The sequence below is a fragment of the Poecilia formosa genome, unplaced genomic scaffold (genome assembly GCF_000485575.1).
Source record: "Poecilia formosa unplaced genomic scaffold, Poecilia_formosa-5.1.2 Scaffold62, whole genome shotgun sequence".
Classification (NCBI taxonomy): Eukaryota; Metazoa; Chordata; class Actinopteri; order Cyprinodontiformes; family Poeciliidae; genus Poecilia; species Poecilia formosa.
The window spans coordinates 1,201,457-1,218,997 of record NW_006800001.1 but is presented as its reverse complement, the minus strand read 5'-3'; the positions used below and the strand labels follow the sequence as shown (position 1 = coordinate 1,218,997).

The window sequence follows — 17,541 nt, the reverse complement described above, 5'->3', positions numbered from 1 at the left end:
ATGGAAGTGGAATGTAACTACAATTTTTTTGTGTGTTTACTAAATATTTGCCTATTCACAGATTTTTCTTAGAACACATTCAAAATATTTTTAAAAAATTTGAAAGAGAATCCAGCTTGGGAGCTAAAAATAACTTGGTGAAATGCTACTAGACACATTACTGTGCTGCCTTTTGCAAAGTAGTCAATGCAGGAGCCCCATACGTTTTCCTTTACACTGATCAGCTTACAGCGAAGAGAAAAGACAAGGAAGACTGTAAATATCAGCTTCTTGAATAGTGCAAAAGTGGCTTCTGCAGTCTGTGTTCATGCATATGGCATTTGTTTGAACTATTACAATATACAGTTAAAAGTGTTTTTAGATGGGGTCACAAGTACTTGCAGATTTTTAGTAATTTATAGGTGGCTGTGGCCCCTAACCCCCACAAATTATGAAGTCCACCTTATAGCAGCATAGAAGACAATACAATGGTTGGAGGAAAAGCTGACCAAATGCTAAAGAAGCAGACAGTCAAAATAAGATATAGACCACAGCATGCTTGTAGACAGACGTTAGGTAGCAGAGGTGCTAAACTGGCACTTTTTCCACCCGTTTTCACTTTATAATTTCACTCTCTGTGATAAATGGATTTTTTACAACTGCAAGTTAACTAACATGATGTGCACCTTCAAGTTAAAGTCGGCTGTGTTTTTGTTTGTGTCCATCAATACAACATTGGACGTACTGGATGTACTTTCTAACATCCTCCAGTCTTGATCAGTGGCTCTCAACATTTTTCCAAAATGCTTGTGTTCGTATGGGAAGGGGGGCAAATGGAAGACTGAGTGTGAGAACAAAACCAAAGAACGGAAGAGGAAAGAAAACCTAAACTGTTACAGAAACAAATACAGAATCTGACAGAACAAATCCAAACAATGGGGATGGTCGAATTAACACAAGCAATACACTAAATTGGGAAAATATAAGAGAGAGAGAGAGAAAAAAAAACGGAAATCAAAAAAGAAAATAAATGAAACTGAAAGTCCAAACAACCTAAGGATCATAACAGTTTTGCCATTCCTTTATTTTTCTGTTTTCTATTCATACATTGCACTTCATCTTTTATGTTTTTCAGAGATCAGGTGCATGACCACCACACGTAGACAGGTTCTTCAATTATTCACAAAACCGTCTCAGAAGTCCAACATAACCTATTGTATTTCCTGTCCCTTAATTTTTCTTCTTTTTTTTCCCCTGTTACTTCTAATCTGTGTTTTCTCCTCATTTGCTCCATTTCTGGTGAATAATAGAGAAGCTGCATGTGGTACTCATGCTGTCAATCAGCCAGCAAGAAGCAGGGTGCCTGCAGTGAATACATATGTGCGTCTGGTGTGTGTTCATCTGGCTGCATACTGACGATTAGCCTTGAGGGGATCACCTCCTCAACTCCACAGCCCCGCGTGTGCACGCACACACACACACACACACACACACACACGCATGCACGCACGCACGCACACGCATACGCATGGACCCGTTTGGACACACAGAGAACACGCACTCAGCTGTAAAACCCCGGCCTGCTGAGAGCATCGCGTTCACTGCCTTTTAAATCCAAAATGTCAAAATTAGTTACAGTGCTTCTTCATTATGCAACCACATATGTTGGATTGACTCCAGTCTCATTAACTAACAATGCAAGTACTGAATATGATTATGCCGCATTAGATGTGAGTGTCTTCCTGCAGCAGGAAGATCACAAATTAGGTCAAAACAGGGGATAAAAACTGGAGCCACAAGCAGCAATCGGGAGGATGGAAATCAAGGCACTGCAGGGCAGACAAGCAATTATTTTACATCTGATACTTCATCTGCTAGACTTGTGGCAAGACTACCGGGGCCCCTGCTGCTACAAGCAGCTGGTAGGTGGACTTGAGACATTCAATCTCTGTCTTTAAATTGACAGACTGACAGAAATACACGCTGCAATAACCTGTGAAGGCCTCTCAACGTGGCCCTCCTATTCAGCTGGGCAGATTGCTTGGTTGTTGATGGCATCTAGACATCCCTTTTAACTCAAGGAGAGCAATTGGGCAAATGCAACATTTGAGGTTTGCAGCCAGTGGAGTTGTGCATACAGAACGGAAAGACTTTTCAGAAAAAGGAGAATAGACAGAGCGGTATTGATCCGGTTACAGTTTAGATGAATGAATAAATAAAGCAAAAGATTTCTCTCTTTCTCTGTTGCTCTTTATTCCTCTATCCTTCTCTTTCCCCAGTCCAGTGCCCGTCACAGCTGGGAAGGGGCTTTTGCTTGCCTTTGGCCCAATTAGCCAGGGCTTAAAGCTCAAAGCATGTTGAGTGGAGGAGGTCCAAGCCCGGTTTAGTCTAGTTCAGCATGGCTTGGTTTGGGCTTGGCTTGACTCCCGTCTTTGAGCTGCTATGCAATTATAATTAAGGTTGTCCTCTGACACACACAAAGGGAATTATTCTGCCATCAAAAATCTTTGCATTCTGTCTTTTAACATAGACTTCCTGTATTGCTTGTTTTCTACACACATAAACACACACACACCTACACACACACACGCACTCTCTGTTTGGGCTCAGTGATCTGGCATAGCTTCACAAAGATACTAAAACTCCCAGAAGGAAAGAGGAACAATACCATGTCATCCCTCTGTGGTATAGCCCCATCCTGCCTGCTTTCCTATTCTCTCTCTCTCTCTCTCTCTCTCTCATTTTTTTAGAATCTCTTTTTCTGTTTATGTTTCTCCTTCCTTTGCTCCCTTATCACAGTCACTTTGTTCTGTGAATTCATTAAGCTTTGCTCTTTATTGCCAGAGTCAAGGATCAATGGCTGCCATCGGAAAAGCTCCCCGCTTACGCTGCCACGCATGGCCATTTTTAATGAGGCACGCTTCCATCATCTCCACATAGGGAAAAAGATTCAATTTTCTGTTTTAAATTCATGCAGAGGTGGTAATGCTAATGATCCTTTGTGGGTCTGCACAAATGAATTGCATCTAATACCATAAATAAGTACGTTCCGTTGATTAGCATTTGCTTCATGTTGTCTGGTGTTGGAGTCATTTTACGTAGAGCTTTGGTGCATCAGGACTCCACAAAAAATATAATAACAGAACAATACCACAACCTTTTAGGTCCTAACACTCCTGAAGCTTTGAGGCTTTTAATGAGATGCTAGATAAAGTTTCGGTTACCAAAGTTTTGTCTGTGTGTATGAACACGTCCCCTCCCACTCTTGTTTCTGTGCACAGCTGACTGAATGAAGGTCCCGACACGTTTTCCTTGCAAGGAAAAACAAATTCGAGTGTTTGAGCATATTTCTATTCACAAAAGACAGTGATGGCATGGAAACTGTAGTAGACCCACCCACCCATCACTATTATTTTACTATTATTACTTAAAACGTACAGCTGGCAAGCAACAATTCAACAATTCAGAGTCATTTATATCTCTAAAGCAAAAATATATATATATATATTTAAATGGAGGGTCTCTATAAGCAGATATCCTGGTTAATTGATGGTTCTGGTAATACTGTTTGATTTGTTCAAGATGTCAGAGCTCGATGCTAAGAATGATAGCACGCCTGTTGAGCGTTGGAAGCAGGGCTTTGCCAGCTGTTTTGGTCTTAAGCAGTATTTGTGATTTGTCAATAACATTTAACACTCTCTATTTGTTGTGTGTCAACAGCAGAGGAACATGTTTCTGGACACTTTACAACTTTGCAAACGCTACAACATGCCTGGAACTTTCCCCTCATCCTCCATGCGACGCAGTCATATTTTAAACAAAAACGATAAGTCGGCTCTGATGTCCCAAGTTTAAATATTGACGTCTGCTGGCGCTCATGTTGATTTCCCAACTTGGAAATCAGAAAATCTGACCTATGAGTACAAAGAGAGCGCACCAAAAGGTATAATATTATGAACATTACCCATGTATACTGAAAAACTATTACTAAATTTAGCTTGTATTTATTTTAAATTCTTACTTTAGATTATCAATCATAAAAAGAAATCACAAAATAAAACAAAACATTCTTATTTTAAGTTATTTTCAAAATATTACAAAATTCTTGTCTTGTTTTTACAATGTCATGAATTGTTTTGCGAAATCTTTTGTTAAAACTTCACCTAATAGTCACATTTAGCCTGTAAACTGAACTTGCCATGCAGCTTATTAAAGCTGTCCATAAAGCGATAAGTTGGAGCCCAACATAATTTACACTTTAAGGGCTGAAAATAAAACTGATAGCAAAGATGACAGTGCAGCACCTTTCCTGACCAACCTTTTATTGTCATGGTTTCCACAGGTTGGCTCATCAAGGCTGACCAGAAACATACAGATGACGGTTTAGCGTGTTGGTGGAATATCTTGTCACCACTGCACAGTCAAGGTTCATGGAGATAGGCCTCTAATGCTCTGGATTGTTCTTGCACCAAGCCATAGATAAACACTCTGTGACTCACAGAAAGACACACGCAGAAGTGAACTCAGAGACACACACCACCGCCAGATAATTGGACAGGAAACCTTCCTCTAGATCAAAAACTTCTGTGCCAGCTGAATTCCTGCCTGGTCCACCAATGAGTCTCCAGATTGTGAAAAATGTAAGATTGAAAACAGGATGGGGGGAGGGGGGGTAAAGGAGGGGTGAAAAAAAAAAGCCACAATGACAAATCACCAACGCTCGTTCCAGAGAGAGAGAAAGATTTGTTAGAGACGCAACATGATGCATAATGAAAATAGATGCCTGTACCAAGGCATTCTGGGCACGCTGTTGGTATCCATTTAAAATCAATCCTGTCAATGCATCATAAGTTACTTTGACAGGGAGCAAGAGGCACTTCAGGAAACACCAGTTTAATGATGTCTTTAACCTGCCGGTAATTGACCTCCAAATTGAAAGGGAGAAATCGTATTAAAAGCCCGGGGCAGGCGATTATAGTTCTCTGCTGCTTCTGCACGCTATACATCATTTCTGATCAGACCTGGGTCAGCATAAACCAAAGTGTTTTTCTTCCCCCTTGCAGAAAAACAGAGGTCTCTGTATACAGTAGCGAATGACTGTACTGGTGCCGGAGCGGATTTATGTTCTGTGTTCGCCGCTGCCTTGTACTTTCGCAGCATGGTTGGGTTGTTTTTACCCCAAATATAAAGACACATATACAGACAAAGACTAAGAATCCCAAGTTATTTTTGGGAGCCTACAGATAACTGCGGCAAACAATCAGAGTAGCAAGAAAAGGAGCAGTACATAACAGAAGCTTTTAATATAAAAGAGACTTGCATACTTACACTCCAATACAACAACAACAAGCTTCCAAAGAGCATCATAGAGTTAAGAAAAAAAAAACACAGCTTGAATACCCGCCATCTGGCTGCGTTTAGGAAACAAATGACATCAGATTTATGTGTGACTTCAGGAACAGAGACATTATAGTCTGCTGTCAATTTACTTTCACTTTGTTAGGTTACTCAAAAATTTTAAGCCCACATCAAATGACGTTCGTTCCCTTTTGTTTCGTGGCAGCCTTCCTCATTTTGACATTGAGTGCCACGTTGCATGATGCAAGCGGCATCAGAACCGGCCACCCAGCACCACGCAGGCAGCAGCTGCTTGTGTACCCCAACCACGGCCAGCAGCAGCAGCTTGCAGAGACATGAGTGCTAGCCGCTGTCCAGAGACGACAGAACCTGTTCCAATTTAATTAATACTAGAGCAGCCCACCCAGGCATCCTGAGCATCCCTTCTTTCTTCTTCTGGTTTCTCCTACTGTCTTAACCCCACAGCATTTTTTTCAGCTGATAAAAAAAAAAAATAGTCTGGGATTCAGTAAAAGCTGCTTTTCCTCTTGAAAGGATGTGATCGTGGAGTTTTAAATGGTTATACACATTTCTCTCAACTTTGCTTAGGAAAAAGTTCTTGGATGTACGGACATATGAACAGGTGACAGAATGTAGCTTCTCATTTGATTCTCCCACCATATCAGTCAGGTTTTCTTTAAAAAAATCATAGCACAATAAAGGTTTCTGTAAAGATCATGAAGCCGTTCTGTCTCAATGTTTTTGGATTGTATGCTTGTATGCTTTTGATCAGTTGATTTTTATTAAATATCTTACAGATAGCTTTACGGTTATTCCCAAACATGACTTTTGGTGGTTTTGCAGATTATCTCGAGGGTTGAAATAGATCCCACTGAGGATTAGATCTGATTTTAATGATAAGGTTCAGCATTTATACATGAGGGAATGTTAAGTCTGAGCAGACTTTATTCATAAACATGTCATCCACTTTCAAATAAAGAAAACCTATTGTGTCTAAAAGAGGCCCAAACTTGAGACATACATACAAACACAAACATTTAAAACTTGGTAAGGACTACAAAACAGAATGTATAACACACAATAAAATACCAGTAATCTCCAATTATAGTCTCAAGAGAGAGATTAGTTTGATTTAGTAACTAAATAGTTCCTTCATGTTCTAGCGATGATGTTACTGTAATAATATGCAGGAAAAAAACTATAAAGCTGAAGCTCTGGACTTCATGACAGAAATACATCCAGCTTTTATTTTTAATGAAGTTAACGTTTGTACTATTGACCATTTTGCCTGCTGCTGATTGTGAAGTTATATTGTCATCATAATTGTCTGCTCAACGTCCTATTCATCTTATGTGCATGCTTATCATTACAGTGTATTCAAAGACAAAGTCATTCTGGATAAACAAGGAAATCAAGGTAATTGTGAGGATTACCTGGAATAATTTCATTGATTCCGGAATGACTCAATAAAATCAAATCTTGAATCTGAATAACTTCATCCACCCTTTATAGTTTTTTGTGTGTGAAAACCATAAAGCCTAGAAAACCTGTGTAGGTGTTTCAACAGATTGTTTTCAATTAGTTTAGTTATTTTATGTAAATAAAATGCGTTTCAGCTACTTCGAGCAAATCTCCCTTGCAAAAAGAAACAAACCTGATGGGAAACAACGTCACACAGACAGCAAGGGAAGTAACGGAGACAACAGTGCATTGCTGTTGAACAGGATGTGGCAGAGGAGGCCTGCACGCTTGATTGTAATTGCAATCATGTTCAATGGCTTGCTCAGGAGTCACGGGGTGGAAGTAGGAGGACTGACGGTGGTTTGACTGAGAATGAGGTAGGATGAGGAATGACAGGAGAGGCGGAGAGTAAGCGTGTGCCCATATGCTGCTGGGATGGAGGGAATCTCTGAAAGGAGATTTCACCCGGGCCAAGTCTCCGCACAGCCTCAGGATCGGTCCAAAGTTGAGCGGACCAAAACAGAGTCTCAGAGGGATGGAGAGGAGGACGAGGGCTTGTGGGTGTCTGTTGCTTTCTGGAAAAGTAAAAACAACAACAAAAAAAGTATATTTTAATCAACCAACCAAGAAAAGTAAAAGAAAAAAGGCTGCTGGGAGGATTTTCTTTTCTTCACAATAAATTATTTTGACATCATAATGCAGCAGAAATCAGTGGTAGAAACATAATTCATCCAATAACATTTGTATGACAAGAATATACAGTTATACATCCTAACAGTTAAAAACACAAATTGTGCTGATTAGCTGCTTTGTATAATGAATCTACACCACAACATGTACAGGAAAATAAAAAAAAAAAAGAATTTTATCACTCATCAAGTATGCAAACAATATAATGTATGTTATTTGAAAAATAAAACAAAATTTGAAACTCTAAATTGTACATTTAATTTTCTCAGAATTCAAGCAATAACAAATAATCAAATAAGTAAGCATCCAGTTCCAGGACTTTGCCTGAGCTCTGCTTTGTAACCTTATTTCATTCCTCTGGATTGAAATAACGTTATCGTCGAACTCAACAAAAATTAACCCAACTGTGAAAAAAAAAAAATCCTGGATATAAAGAATTATTCCTTGCATTGCCCTGCTGATGGTAATCCAATCTGTTATCATGTTAAGAGGCATCCTAGCCACTCCCAACCCAGCTGCCCTGATACTGTACAAACACAGTCATCCTGTCACCAATGCTGAGAGCAGCAGAAGGGACAACACGGGACAGGTGGTGGCTACATGTGAATCATTGTTCCTGTAAGAAAACACAACAAGTCCCACTGGTCCTCAGACACTCCTCCTTCTCCTTATTTCTTTCCTCTTTCTTCCTCTTCAGCCACTCTTTTCTGCCCTTCCTCCTTCTCTTTCTCAGATTAGGTGTGAAGAATAATTAGCGAGTGCTGAGGAGTACTGGGTGGACCGGATACTCTCGGGAGCCTGGTCACTTTGCCACCAAATGTCCCTGGCAACACAGATGACGATGCATCTGTAATGAGAGAGCGCTACTGTATCATGTCTGAGTGTGTCTCTGAAATATTGTCAACAATTGGTATGAGTTTTGTTGGATCTGTTTGTTTTCTGACTTTTTTCAAGATTTACAAAGATGATTTTTTTTTTTCTCTTAACCTTTCTGCCATTTGTTGGCTTTTTTTTACATAAATGTTTGAACCACTGCACCACCAAGAAGAAAGATATGACGATATAAGTCATACGGTTTTTCATCTCCTAAACAAACAGTATTGTATTTTGTTAGGATTTTATGTAACCGATCAACAAAAAGTAGTGTGTAATTATTAGATAGGATACATTGATTTAATCAGAAAAATGTGGTGTGTGTGTGTGGGTGTGTGGGGGTGTGTGTGTGCGTGTGTGTGTGTGTGTGTGTGTGTGTGTGGACTTCACTTCTCTCCCCAGAGTCATTATGTTGTGGAGTCGAAGATCCAAGTGATCTCAACTTCAACAGATGCTTTCAATTCACTTTTTTTTTTTGTTGGATTTAGGTCAAGACTTTGAGTCATTTTAATACATGAATATGATCTGATCTAAATTTTTCTATAATAGAGCTAACTGTATGTTTAAGGTTACCTTTAGCAGTAACATTTTTCTCAACTACTCCACAATTATGTGAAGTGAAACATATTTCATAATTCTCTGAAGTTTGTAGTTGCAACATAACAAAATATAGAATAGTAATAAAAATACAGCTTACTTTTTGAAGTTAACTCTAGCAATTAAGCATTTTTTATATTTTTTTTAAATCTACCAATTAGGAAATTTTAACAATGCCATTAGTAAAATGTCTCCTTGTGCCTTAATCTTTTCTAACACTAAACAACACAACTCAAACAACCATCATTAAGATTTGGGAAGGTTGACCCTTAGGTTTTTCTGTGTCATCATAACATCAAACTATGTGATCGTTATGACTTTTACATCCATTTTTAGGGATTAAAAATTCAACGTTGGAATTGAATCTCTCGTGTTTTCAAGTGAACTGGTCATTAAAACACAGACCACTCCACAACGAAGGCCTTAAGGCTGATTTGAAGACATTCCTTGGTGCTTTTGAGGCTGCAGATTAGATCAAAGTTGGACAAATACATTTCCTTTAACATGTTACAAGAGCTTTCATTATTACAGTATATTGATTAGCTACTAATATTCAATTCCGATTAATCAATTCATTCTGAAGACATACAACAGGTCTAGATTGAATTTGTACTAAATACTGAGAGTTTTTTTTGGATAAAGAAAACTAAGCCTTGATAACGGATCCCTATTTGAAGCTTGGAGGTGCCAGGCGAACATAAATTTAACCACTCTAGAGATATACGTAGTACGAAGGCAGTGACTACATCATTTCGTATCAAGCTGTTGAGCAAACACTTGGCTCAATCCCCAGATGGCATCAGGAAGCAGAAGAGATGGAGCTTTGCAGAAGCATCCATACAGATGAGTGGAAAACTGTGAGTCTGTATAATATTGGTAGGGGGTGTTCCTGACACCCTGGCAAGTCCCATAATCGGCTTTCCTCAATGACAGCGAGGAGCCCAAAGTACAGTCTAGTCTGTCTTACAAATGCACGCACACACACCTATGCAAATGCACACACACACAAACACCTGGCCTGAAACATAGGAGGTCCGAGACTGCCAGCTGAAGAGCAGGATGCACATCAAGTTGGAGGGAAACTCGCACAAGCATTCTGTGAGTGCAGAATTAAACCAGCAAGAAGCAGCTTCTGGTCCAGAGATGAAACAGCGATATGTGCAGCATGTGCATACTTGACATAGAAACGCATTAGAGTCACATCTTTAAGAACTAAAACAAGTTGTGTGTCTTTAGTCTCTCTGATTCTTCCCACTTGCATCTAAGGTGCTAGAGAGCACTGCTAAAAGGTGTGAGGGCATCATGCAGAGCAGCTGAGAGTACTGAATGCTTTAATAGTATATTTCTAATGTGACTTTTGATACGAAATCCATACAAGATGTCAGTGACATTTCAGATGATCCACGAATGTAACATAAATCAAAGAAGTACAGATCAAGTAAACATGTTTGTCAGTATTTAGAAACTAATCCTGCCTCCTATCAGGGCAAAATGTTAAAATCATGTTACGTCCTAACGATGAAAATGTTTTCTTTTATTTTCAGGTACAGGACATGAAGCATATTGTGAAAGGAAGAGCAAAGAGCTCTCTCAAGACTTTCACTGCATTATTGTTGCAAACATTCCAATAATATTAGATACAGAAGTGTTCCTTATTTTTTAATATTCCAATAACTGGAAAACAACCTTTTATCATAATTCAACAATTACCTGTCCAGGATGCACCCCACCTCTCACCCAGTGACCGCTGGCACCAGCACCCCTCGCAACCCCGCTGGGGATAAGCATGTGAGATAATGGATGGATGGAAAGTAATAAAGCAGAAAATAATAATGAATTGGTGTGTTGGAGATTTCTTGTTTTTGTCTGGCTTATTTTCTGCTCCATAAATATTGTTTTTATTTTCGATAGCTGCCTGCGGCTTTAACGAGTCACCGTGTTCGACAGCTTCATGAATAACCGAGCACGCTTATCTGTCCTGACCCTCCTGGGGACATAGCAGGGAGGAAACAAATGCGAAACCCAGCCAGGATCAATGCTGCCAAAAATGTGACGGACTTTTGGTGGCATGAGGAGGTAATTTGGGATTTTTCAGCACTTAAGCTTACGGGAAGAGAAACTTGAGGATAATGTAACATTTGTGCTTTTATCTCATGCTGTGTACAAATTTCATGATGCATAAAGAGGGATCTCATATTAATAAACAAACCGCTGCTAATGCTCATCTTGTTAGTTTGCTTTTAATCAGCGCAAGACCCAGAACTATTGATTACTCTGTTCTGTATGTGTATGTATTGGAATTTGTTTATTAATTAATTTCTACTTTTTTTTTTCTTACAGCAGTACAGTGACCGAAAAATTACTAAGACCTTCTGCACATTTCCCCCAAACCATCTCTGGTTACATTCAATTTTGCATTTAATGGAAGCAGATGTCCTCACTGAAAACTGATATTAAAATTAGTTTGATGAAGTGAAACATTTAAGTATGAAAGAATCCAAAACAGAAGAAATCTAAAATAATTTTTCTGTTACTGGATTTTACACAGTACAACTACATCATATCAATATGTAAATAACTGCTAAATTGGAAAATTCTCCTTGTTCATTGGTCCAACAGTGACTCTTAGTGGTTAATTTAGGCTTTTATTTTAAAGAACGGTAGATTTCTTCTTTGTTTGTTCTGTGGTTACTTAGCAACACCCTGCGAGATGAGACAACGATAGAATATAAAGAAACCCGGAGAAAATCTTTAAAATAGCGCACTCGGAAAGCAGAATGAGTTATAAGTATAAGTAATTGTGATTTGTAATAAGAAATGTTATAGGTTTATTTAAGAAACAGTAGAATGTCGTGGTTTATAAACAAAACTGTATATTGACAAGTTAAAGGACATAACGTGATCTTTTTGTGTGTAACTGAATATTGATATGTTGGTTTTATACAAGAGCTGAGTATGTCCAACGGTTCTGTATCCTTTTGTTTTATACTACAGTTTTCACGGTGTCAATGGAAAGAAAGTTTGAGATTAAATTGCACCCGTTTGAAACTCCCTGCGTCTGGCTGTTCAATCTGAGAGGCCGCTACAGTGAAAACTCAACGCAAGAGACCAGATCTTTCTGCAGTGAAGCTGACACCATCCCATCTGGAACGAAGCTGTCTCCTCTCGCACCAATGATCTCACACAGGCAAGATAAAGCATAAAGTTAAAACGGACAATCACAAGAACAAGCTCACAGCATAACTATCATAACTTTTAACTATCCCTTGACTCATAGTGTCAAGGGATAGTTAAAAAAAAAGTCTTCTGTGAACCCAAAGCAGACAGAAAGCAAATAAAACGTCACTTCCAACAGAGAAAACAGAAAATCCTGTTGACATGCCGTCTAGTTCCAGAGAAAGAAAACTAACAGAAAAAGGCCAAGAGATGCACATCCAAGAGAACAAAAAATGTGAGAAAGTGTTCCACAAAGTTTATGATTCTTGGAAGTGGGTAGCAAGAGAAACTAGGAAAAAGCTAAAGGCCCTCTGTACATTAGAAGAACTCAATGATTTACAGGAAAGCATTCAAGCAAAGTATGATGCTGTAAGACTGCAGTACGAACGCACTCTACGTAACAGTAACACCACAGCAGAGATTGTCAAAAAGATGGAAGCCTGTGCTACACTCACAAAAGAAATCTGTGACCTCATAAACAATCGCATAGAGACTATTGATAAAGATTATAATAGTCATCTTGAGAAAGAAAGAGTAATGAGTAAGAGAAACATTAAACAAAGATGAATATGGATCTATCTTTGGTCATACTCAAACTGAAACCATAAACTCATCAAAGTCATCAGAGAGTTCAAGCAGACATTCCAGTTCATCTAGTATTAATAACAGCAAGGCAGATGCACAAGCAGAGCTTGCTGCTAAAGAGGAGCAATCAAAGGCTACAAGGGAAATTCAAGCACAGCAAGCACAACTCCAAAAATTAGAAAATGAATTGAAACTTAAAGAGTCAAAAATGCTGTCAGAAATGAAGCCAAAGGAAGTGGAAATGCAACAACAGCTGGAACAAGAAAGAGCAAAACTGCAACGGTTAAAAGAAGAAAAGGAAATAGCTGTAGCGGCAGCTCGTGTGAGAGCATATGAGGAATTTGAACACTGTGAAAACAATGTTGAAGAAATTGAAGATATTAATTACAGAACTGACCCTGTCTTCTCTAGAGCTAAACCCTGCTTAAATGCAGATTCTGCATCGTTCCAGCCTTACCAATCATCTCCTGAGGTGACAATAAATCCAGAAACATCCAATCTAGCTGAAGCATTCGCAAGCTCATTAAGTATGACTCGCTTGCCAGTCCCTGAACCCACAATATTTAGTGGAGATCCTTTGAGGTTTACTGATTGGAATATGTCATTTATGACTCTTATTGACAGAAAGCCCATCCCAGCAAGTGAGAAGATGTTTTAACTCAGAAATTATCTTGCTGGAGAAGCACGCAAAGCTGTTGAAGGTTTCTTTTATCGAGACTCAGAAAGTGCATACATCGAAGCATGGAAAGTCTTACAAGACAGATATGGAAACACGTTTATTATACAGAAAGCCTTCTGCGACAGGCTTGCAAGATGGCCAAAGATCAACGCAAATGACTCACTTGTGCTACGTGAGTTTTCTGACTTCCTCCAAGGCTGCAAAGAAGCAATTCCACATGTCAAGGGACTAGCTATCCTTAATGACTGTGAAGAGATCCATAAATTGATCAAAAAATTGCCTGAATGGATTGTTCGCAAGTGGAGTCGAAGAGTTGTAGAGGAACTTGATGGATCAGGTGATTATCCAGATTTTAAATACTTCACAGATTTTTTGAGCAAAGAGGCAAAAATAGCCTGTAATCCCATCGCCTCACCCCTGTTGGGGGGAAATTTCAAGTTTCCAGATGACAGAACCCCAAAAAGAGCCAAAACTTTCAACACACTAAATGCACTAAATGAAGGAGGTGGAGGTTCACTGGGACATCCTAAATGTTACGCTAATGCTTTTGCAATATTTACAACACATCTCTAAAAGCAGCTAACTTTCTGCTTTGCTTTGAAATATTTACTAGCTGTGTATATTCTTTTAAAAGAATATTGGAAAAACTAGACTTAGTTATCAATAATAGTGGGCTGCTTGTATCATTCAGAGTTTATTGGCAGTATCCATACAAACTCGCTACCATAAAAAGCCTGAAAGCTGTCTAGCTTTCAATTTTGTTTTTCTTGTTTTATTTTAGTTCAAATAAAAAGCTAAACTTTAAACCTAAGAACATTCAAACTTTCACAGTCCATTAAGTAAATATTAACCATGCAACAAATGTCTGACAATCTCATCTTATGGTGGTTTTGTTGCATAGCAATAGAAGAGAAATGCTGGAAAAGTAATAGTGATCTTTTTTTTTGTTTGTGTTGAGTATTTGAAGCACACTTCAAAGTGCATTTCTTTCATTTGTCACATCAGTTTTACTGTACTTCAATTATGTACCAAGAAATATTACTACAAATTTTACTGTACATGCAAACGTCTTATAGTTAACACAGCCTGAACAAATCGCTTCCAAAAACTATACAAGTTGCCTTCAAAACGGTTCCAAAAACACAAAAATTGTAAATCATTAATTGATAAAATACCAGTGTGTATGAAACTGGTGTCTCTTCAAAAATACACAAGTACCCATGAAATAATTCTCAGTTGCAAAGAGGTTGGTGACCCCTGCTCTGTAGACTGTGCCAAAGCTCTAGTGTTTCATTATAGAATCTCTCTGGACTGTAAAACATAAAAAGAAGAAGAAGAAGAAGAAGAAGAAAAAAAAATCAATAGTCATGGTGAGTATCTGAGTATCTTGTGTGTTTACAATATGAAGTGTGAACATGTTAAGCTCATCCATCCTGGCAGACTTCAAGCTGACAGGTCTGTATTCTTAATGAACCTAGGGGGATAACACTGCGAGCACTCACTCACTCACTCTCCAGTCAACCTGTGCAAACGTCCTCTGGTGGCTGCTGCAAATGACTCAAGGCAAAACCCAGCACAAACTGGCTGAAGCCCGCTGTAGACGGCGTGTGTCTGCGCATCTGCTAGAAGACCGCAGAGGACCAGGTGGATGGAAGCAGGTGGATGCACATGTATACCATCTAACACACAGAAAGTTTAATTGCCTGCCAGCTGGTGACACTGGTATCCCTCACTCCTGCAGCGATCAATCTTAAAGAAAAAGGTAAACAATGCTGTGGCGATGTCCTTTAAGTCAGTCTGTCTGCCCTTGTTAGGAGGTGCAGCACCTCTAAAGTGGAAACAAAGACACAATTGACATACAAAACTGATTCTTACAGACTGAGCAAAATCTGTCTTTTTTTTTTTTTTTTTAATGAGTATCAACCAAGCACAGCTTAGCGCCGTATGATAGAAGCTTATATCAGTGCGGAGATTGCTTGTTAAAGATATAGCAGAGAGTTGCAGCACAACCGCATTAATTAGGTCCCCATCAAAGGGAAGCGCAGCCGACTGAATAAGCGTTGGCTGCTGTGTCTCTTTGTGCTTACCTTTATGTCTTAATATCCCATATGTGTTTGCGCATGAGTTATAAAATAGCCCGTCGACATTTTGCCAAATAACCATCAGTATCTTGTGTATGTCTGTGTGAGCGCTGCGAGGAGAGAGAGAGATGACACGTCGAGAGTAAAGCCATGACTGGTTAACAGTAAACACACCGCTGAGGGCTCATTAGAGTAGCTCTTCCTGCTTCTCGTTGCTCTGCTCCAGTGACAGGGCTTTGGTTCCAACCATATCTGGCATCCAGCAACAAGCTAATTAGCGGCTAGCACTCATTACAGTAAGGCTAGCGAGCGCAGCTCCTCTCCAGCTCATCATCTGTAACCTGTCAAAGAAGCAGCGTGTAATGTTTTGGCTGCGCCTCGCACAGGAAGAAAGAATGGAAAAGGTTTTTCTAAACAACCTGTTCTTCCCGTCCTCGCACCATGGCTCGGTACCATTGCTGTGCCTTTGGAAAAGTTGTGCCGCTCAAACTTTTCCGCATTTGTCACGTTCCAACCACTAATGTCCTTGTGCTTTATTCGGAGTCCATTTGACAGACCATCACAAAGTAGTACATAATTGTACTACTGTTGTTTATCAAGTGTCAGGCCACATCATTTTTTGTTGATCTTGTTAAAATCTAGCGCCTCAAGCTGTTTCAGGATGAACATAATGAATGTCGTCCAACTCTTAAGTGAGGGTTTCAAAGGTCTGTTAGAAAACAATAGAGAGCATTGTAAAGACCAACAGCAGATATGTTAGGTATAAAATCGTGGTGAAATTTCAAACAATGTTAGGATACAAACAATATCCAGATATTTTATCATGTCATTGTTGACTGTTCGGTTCCAGTTAGCAAAACCAACAAGAACTTGATGTGGACATAAAATGACAAGTCTGGCAATAAGAACATTAATTAGAGAAGCAGCCAAGAGGCTCATGGAGCTGCAGAGATCAAGAGCTCAGATGGAAAAAAAAAAATGTCGACATGACAACTGTTGGAAAACTCCATGAATCTGGCCTTTATAGAAGTGTGGCAAAAAGAAACTTATTATAGAAAGAAAAGCATTTGCAGATTTAAAAAGGCTATGAAGCATCAAAACATGTGGAAGAAGGTGCTCTGATCAAATTAAACTAAGTATGGACTTTTTTTTTTTGCCTTTATAAAAAATTCTGTTTGAGAAAAAAAAAAATTGCAGTTTCTCCAAATTGCACTAACAGCACATGAATGTCACACCATTATGATGTCATCAGATGTGGACCACATCAAGGTAAACTAATGATGTGGGGGATTGGTGTCGTGCTTCAGCAATCATTGGGGCAACCCAGATAGCACAGAATGATTGAAACAACATTGAATCAACTTCAGCCAGGAACATTGAATCAACATTGAAAGCTGACATTGAAAAAACATTGAAAGTGGTCAGTGACTTGTATGTTGAATCAGCACTAGGGTTTCAACCATAACTGACATTATATCAATGTTGATTCAACCATCATCTGTATGTCAATTTACATGCATATTTGTGTTGATATTACATTGAATGAAAAGGATTTATGTACATTTTTAGGTCCGATAGGTCTACATCATAACATACCACTAAAAGTTTCTTCACACACAAACTTCACAAACAGTGTGTTTTCTTCAAACACACTGTATTATTGGCAGATCATGGGTAAACTGTGTACAAAAGGTTAAAAATGACAACATGGGTTTGATATAATATTTTGTTTAAGAAAAGAGGGACAGATCTTTAAAGATATTTGACTCCTTTTTGACTGTCAAAGCAACAGTCTATTGTCCACAGAAGAACAAAGTCCATGAGGTTAAGCTTTGTACTGTATGAACTAGGGAAACAGTACAAGTTGTGGTAACCCCAGTTTGACTCTGGTTGGCGTCACTTTGACTCCTTGCGATGTTTTCCTCTCATTCTGGCGTGTAATGAAGCCACTTCTTGACAGTTTCGCTGCAGTCCTCAAGAGTCAGCTTTCAGTCAAACTGCAGAGCAACAGCTGAAAAACAC

The 17,541-nt window shown here is 39.0% G+C and overlaps 1 long non-coding RNA gene across 1 annotated transcript; it reads right to left on the bottom strand.

The window, feature by feature from the left end:
• Positions 1-5,267: 5,267 nt before the first annotated feature.
• LOC103139543 (uncharacterized) lies at positions 5,268-16,218 on the bottom strand. The gene is made up of 2 exons (XR_001662381.1): positions 15,526-16,218; positions 5,268-7,373 (listed from the first exon to the last, which is right to left on the bottom strand). It is a non-coding gene; the product is annotated as an uncharacterized LOC103139543 (long non-coding RNA).
• Positions 16,219-17,541: the final 1,323 nt, after the last annotated feature.